Below are 6,443 nucleotides of genomic sequence, written 5' to 3' on the forward strand. Positions count from 1 at the left end.
ATAAGAAAAATTTATTATTTATCTAACTACGACAAACAATTATAAAAATATTTTTTTTTATTTTTCTAAAAATAATCATGGCTATTTTTAAAAGGATATATTCTTCACCTTTTTCATCTTTCTCATTTTTTTTAAATAAGATTCAAATACTTTACAGATATATAATGTATACTATATTTTAGTAAATATATATCATTTGCTAATTTTATTTTATTTTAAAAAATTTCAGATATCCAAAATATGTTATTATTAATGTAATACCTGGTAAGTTTTCTTTTTAATAATAATATTAGTAATAATTAATAACGAATTTTTATTTAAATTAATATTATTTTATCATTAAGTAATTTAATTGGGATGATTTAAAACAGAATTTTAATGCTAGATAAAAATAAAAGAGTTATTTTTTTCTATATCTAATTAGTTTGATTTTCAAGAAAGTAATTAGGTAAATTTCTTGAAAAATAAATTATATTTTTGGTCACTTAATTTTTCTTCCTAATATGAATATATGAATTTACATTTAAGAGTTATGAAAGAATTAGTAAATAATATTTTATAAAAGAATTTATTTAGAAATGATAAATTTTAATTAACTAATGGTGTTGATTTTAATTAGGAAATAGTTAAAAAAAATTGATTAATTAAGTTAATTAAGTGTTAGGGTTAAATTGACAATTAATTTTGGAATAAGGATTAAAATACAATTGTTTTAAGTTAGGGTTTTAAATGAAAATTTGTATGGTTGGTATTTTTGTAATTAAATGTGTCGGTAAGGGTATTTTGATAATTTTACTTTTAAAAGCAAGAGTAAATGAGTAATTCTATATTTTCAATAATTTAATTTGGCCCAAATTAAATAGTTAGGGACTTAATTGAAAAGCTAAAAAAAAGTTAAAGGGTTAATTAGACATTTTGCAGGGCGAAATTGTTAGTAATTAAAGAAGTTGAGGGACTAAATGGTAAAGAAGAAAAGTTCAGGGACCAAATATGAATAAAGAAGGAAAGAAAAGAAAAGAAAGAAAAAAAGGAGAAGAAGATGGCATCGGGGAAGGGAAGAGAGTGAGAGTGGAGGAAGGAGAGGAAGCTTCCGGTTCGCCGAGGCATGGCAAAGTGGTGGCCAGTAGAGCTAGCGTGAGCTCAAGCAGAAGAAAAGCAGAAAGAAAATGGGAAAGAAGAGGCAGTTGTTCAGCACCATTCATGGCATATCCGGCGGCGCCAAGGGAGGCGATCGGCTAGCCGGAGAGTGGGCTTCCTTTTGGGAGCAGCGACGACGCAATTTGTGGCCGGAATTGAAAGATCCGGCGAGGTGAGAAGAGTAGGGGCAGTTCGGAAATTTCAATTTTTCGGCGAGTTCTGTCAAGGTTTGGCCGATCAGAGGACATATCCGGACTCTCTTCAGCTAAAACTTTCCAATGACACTAATTTTGTAGCGATCGGACTCCGTATGAAAATCGATAGACGATACTATCTGTGATTTTCTCTGGATGATCAGGGACTGGGTTGGAGAATCGGGTGCTAGAATCATCGTTTACTCATTGTCTTGAGTCTGTAGGCGCGCTCGGATCGTTGATCGGACTCCGGCGGCTAAAGGCGAGTCAACCATTTATCAAGCGTCTCAGTAATTCTCTAGTCATTGATTTTAGAGTTCATTGATAAAATTATGTGTGTTATTTAATTGTGTTGAACATTAGAAAAATATTGTGAGTTAAAATAATTAATTGTCGGACCGTCTGTAAATAGTCGTGATTTGTGATATGTGGCAGAGTCGGAAAAAATAGTGAAATCTTGGGGATCCAACTCCTGCTAAATAAATTGTTGAAATATTTGAAGTATTTTCTGGCAGGTCCTGGACCCGTTTTACGGGGGGGTAAACATTCGTATTTAGGGGAGGTTCTGCCGAAATTTCGGTAGAATTTACCCGGGTCGAAATTCTTAGATAGTAAATTCTAGGAGTCTAGGCCTAGGGTTATTTATTAAATGTTTTACTTTTTCTGATTTAATTGTTTCCGTGATTAAATTAATCCGTCAGTTCGGCTCGCTCCACCTTAGGCATCGGAACAGAGCTAAGAGGTCGTCAAAACTGTGAGTTAAAGTCATATATATGTTGTACTTGTGCGACATGCTAAGTTCTGATTAAATATTGTTTATTTAATTAGTATTTATATATGTTTCATTTTCTGCATTATGGCTATTGTGATTGCATGTTGATTTGGGAAGAGACGGCAGTAAAATATGTCACCTGATGGGTTGCGTCAGGACCGCGTGCGCACCAGTATGAATTTGAGTTAGGTAATAGAAGAATGGTTTAGGACTTGTCCTGATCGAGTTTAATTCTCTGGGCTGAGTAGAATGAGTTTGCCGGAATAAAGCTTCCTGGTTGAGCATTGCTCTCTGGATGCCTGCTTTATTGGAAATTTAAGTGACCAGACTTGATTTAAGGATCCTGGTCAAGCTTCGCTCTCTGGGCGCCAATTCTGTTGGAACGAGAGAGCCGAAAGGCTAAGACTGTTTAGTAATGGAGATTAAGGTTCTACTGATGTACTCTGTCTTATAGTATGTGAAATTTATTTTATACAAGTATGGTATAACACGTATATTTTTGCATGACTTAATTTTTTATTTTAAATTAAATAAATATGTTATTGAAGTATTTGTAATTTCTCTTTTTTTGGATATATGATTTTAACTCACTCCCGATACTAACAGTCTCAATTTAACTGTTTTTCAGGTGTGGTTAGTTTTTCCACAATTCTTTTCATCTAGCAGCCTGATTTTTCATCTTCGGGTTTAGTGCAACTGATTTTATTGGTATGTTGACTTTTAAAATTCTAGAATCTCCGCAGTAGAAATTTCAGATTTATCATTTTATAATTTCATGTAAATTATGGTCTTGCCTATTCATATTGGCAGTCCAAATTCTAAATATGTAGAACCTTATGGTTAAGGTTAATTGTGGATCATTACTTTTGGGTTGAAATTTGATTAAGTTAGTGAACGGTCAGGCTTACTACATTATTTGATAGCTTTAAACCTAACAATTCCCTAATGCCGGTCACGAGCCAACAGATTGGGTCATTGACAATTTGATAAACGTGTATCTTTACCGTTTAACTGTTCTTGAATTTACATTTTTATTTTATTTAAAAAAAGTTAAAATACTTAACGAACACTTAATATAATTATTTTTTATTAAAAATAAACCTTTTGCTATTTTTTACTTTGTTTTATTAATATTTCACATTCTTTTTAGCTTTTTAAAATACTTATAAATATTAATTAAATTATTCATTTAAATTTTAATATTGAAAAAATTAATATTTCATATTATTAGTATTTAAACATAAATATAATTAAAAATTAATATATATTTTATTTAGTTTATGTCAAAAATATACCAAATATATATTTTTTCTTCAATATACACTCAATATATACTTTTTTTACCTTGTAGTAATTTATTTCGGATATGATATTTTCAATGCATCTTTAAATTTTTAAATCGGAAAATACCGTTAGATGTGTCAAAATATAATAACACATATTAAACAAATTTATATCTCAAAATTTAATATATATATATATATATATATATATATATATATATATATATATATATATATATATATATATATATATATATATATATATTTCCATTCATAGACGGAGGAGGCATTAGGATGTTGTTCCTATTTTCAATTCCTAGATCTGGAGCAGTACTCCTAGGAGTATGCCAGGTTAATCTAGGAGCTTGTAATCCCAATCTGTTGATGTTGGAGGGTTTTTCAAGCTCTGAATCATTAGATTCATCGCTTTGGGCTTGATCTAGGGCACTGATATTCCTAGGAGTATCTGGCACTAGATTTTTGGAAGACTCAGAGGTTGCTAATTTGCTCAGTTGTTCTCTAACTGCTTTAGAAAACTCAGTTTGCTTTTGGAAATGGTCTTGGCTGGGCTTTGAGATCTGGTATGGTTTGAAAACTGGATTCTTAAGCTTTTCTGATTGGTTTGACTCTTTTGGATGACCAGTACTGGGGATTGGAGAGGTCAAGACTACAAGAGGCTTTTGGATATGATTTTCTAACCTGACCAACTATTTTCCTATAGTGTGAAGACATGTGTTCGAGAAATTGTTCTGCTGAATAATGTTCTTGACATTCTTTTCTAGGTCTTCTCCTACCAGTTTGTAAGGTGTGGCTTCTATCTCATTCTCTCCATAGGGAATGGTTATCTTCCTAAGGGGAGGATGATCAGACTGGACGGTTAGGTTTTCTCCTACCTTCCACTCAGGGGCTTTGTTCCTTACTGTGACAGGACTAATGAGCTTTTCTTTGAAAGGATAAAGGATAGCATTTTCTTTGCAATAGATTTGAAACCAATCAAAAAATTTGATTTGGGCTTTGTTTTGAATGCAAAATTGATAGTATCTTTCTTGAATACTATCTTTTTCTTGCAAAAAATTCTTAAAAAACTTTGGTTTTTTAAGATGGTTTTTCTTTGAATAGAAATCTTCATGCAAATTTTTTTTATCTATTTAAAAATCTTTTGAAATCATGTTGATCTCTGCTTCAAGATTTTGGGTTATAGCTGATGGTGATGGTGAAGAAGGAGTAGAGGTAATCTCTATATTGTCATCATCTTGCTTTGGATCATTGTAAACTGATCTGGGGATATTGCTTTGGTAATCAACATTCTGAAGTATATTGTTTGGAACATCAGATGTTGAAAATTTGGGTTGTGTTTGAGATGGAGTTGGTTCATTGTAAGGAGCATAAATAATGATGATGGTTCTTCAACATCGACCATAGATATTGGAAGGGTATCCAAAATACCTTATGTTATTTATGCTCCTTACAAAGAACCAACTCTTACAGCAGATGACCATGGCAGCCAATGCCTACAAAACCCAAAGCGGTACCTCTGATAGAGCCATTGCTGAGCTCCTGATAGCTGGATTTTCTAGCCAGTTTAAAGAATGGTGGGATTACCATCTCACTCAAGCACAACAGCTCCAAATCCTAGGTGCTATCCAAACCACAGTGGAAGGAACTCCCATATTAGATGAATTAGGAAATCCAATTGAGGATGCAGTATCAACTCTGATCCTCACAATTTTCCTTCATTTCATAGGAGACCCTTCTCTTCTGAAAGACAAAAAATGCTGAGCTCCTTAGCAACCTAACCTGCAAAAAGCTTAGCAATTTCCAAACCTACAAAGACACCTTCCTAACCAGAGTCATGCTTAGGGAAGATTCTAGCCAACCTTTCTGGAAAGAGAAATTCTTAGCCGGTTTACCTAAGATTCTAGGTGAAAGAGTTAGGAATACCATAAGAGAAGCACATAATGGTCAGATCCCTTATGATTTCTATACTTATGGTGAGCTAGTTAGCCTTACCCAGAAAGAAGGTTTAAAGATATGCCATGACCTTAAGCTCCAAAGACAGCTGAAATGGGAGATGAAAAAGACTAGGCAAGAACTAGGTAGTTTTTGCAACCAGTTTGAGTACAACCCCATAGAGCCCTCTTCTACTTGCAAAGGGAAATGCAAAGAAGATTTTTCAAAGTCTTTTAAGAAAAAACGATTTTTCAAAAACAGAAAGACTCCTAAAAGCAAGGAGAATTTCTACAAAAAACCATTTTCTTCCAAATTTTCAAAGCAAAATTCTAAAAGAGATTTTAGCAACGTTACATGCTTCAAATGTGGCAAGAAAGACTATACTTCAAAATATTGTAAGTTTTGCAAAAAACTCCATGAGCTTCAAATAGAAGAAGAAGTTTTAGCAAAAATTTCTGCCCTTCTAGTTGATTCCTCTGAATCAGAATTTTCAAATAGTGAGGAAGAATTTCAAATTGATGAAATCAAAACCTCATCTAATTATTCTGAAACAGATTCTGAAAATTTTTTAAAGAAAATTAATATGCTCACTAGGCAACAAGAAGCCCTTCTTGAAGCTGTCAAGCATATTAATGATCCTCAAATTCAAAAACAGGTTTTGAAAAAGATTTTAAAAACTGAAGCCCTTGTCCCTTCTTCTAGTAGGAATACTTATGATCTTACTATGATTTTGGATAAAGGGAAGAAGTTGAAAAACCCTCTTCCTACTATTCAAGAACTTCAAAAAGATATTAAAGCCATCAAAACAGAACTCAAAGAGTTGAAAGAAAAATAACAAAATGATTTTGTTTTGCTTCAAAGCCTGATCCTCAAGCAGAATAGTGATTCCGATTCTGATGAGGAAAATGATTTTTAAAATCTTGAAGTTTCTAAAAATGTTCCTGAAAACTTCAATGTTTTAAAGGATTACTTCAAGAAAGTATTTGATTCAGATAAAGCTTGTTTTCCTTGGTGATTTTCAGATAGAAACCATCGCCTTGTTTGATACAGGAGCAAATCTCAATTGTATCAACTGTGAGCTGGTTCCTAAAAGGTATCATCAAGAGA

The 6,443-nt window shown here is 32.5% G+C and overlaps 1 long non-coding RNA gene across 2 annotated transcripts; it reads left to right on the forward strand.

Annotated features, from left to right (window-relative positions):
* Window positions 1-1,145: 1,145 nt before the first annotated feature.
* Window positions 1,146-2,998, forward strand: LOC112535496. 2 transcript variants are annotated; one of them, XR_007215671.1, is made up of 2 exons: window positions 1,146-2,556; window positions 2,732-2,998. It is a non-coding gene; the product is annotated as an uncharacterized LOC112535496 (long non-coding RNA). The 2 variants fall into 2 exon arrangements; XR_003079617.2 differs by having other exon boundaries at window positions 1,146-2,530.
* Window positions 2,999-6,443: the final 3,445 nt, after the last annotated feature.

This window comes from Ricinus communis, chromosome 4 (genome assembly GCF_019578655.1).
Source record: "Ricinus communis isolate WT05 ecotype wild-type chromosome 4, ASM1957865v1, whole genome shotgun sequence".
In the NCBI taxonomy this organism is placed as follows: domain Eukaryota; kingdom Viridiplantae; phylum Streptophyta; class Magnoliopsida; order Malpighiales; family Euphorbiaceae; genus Ricinus; species Ricinus communis.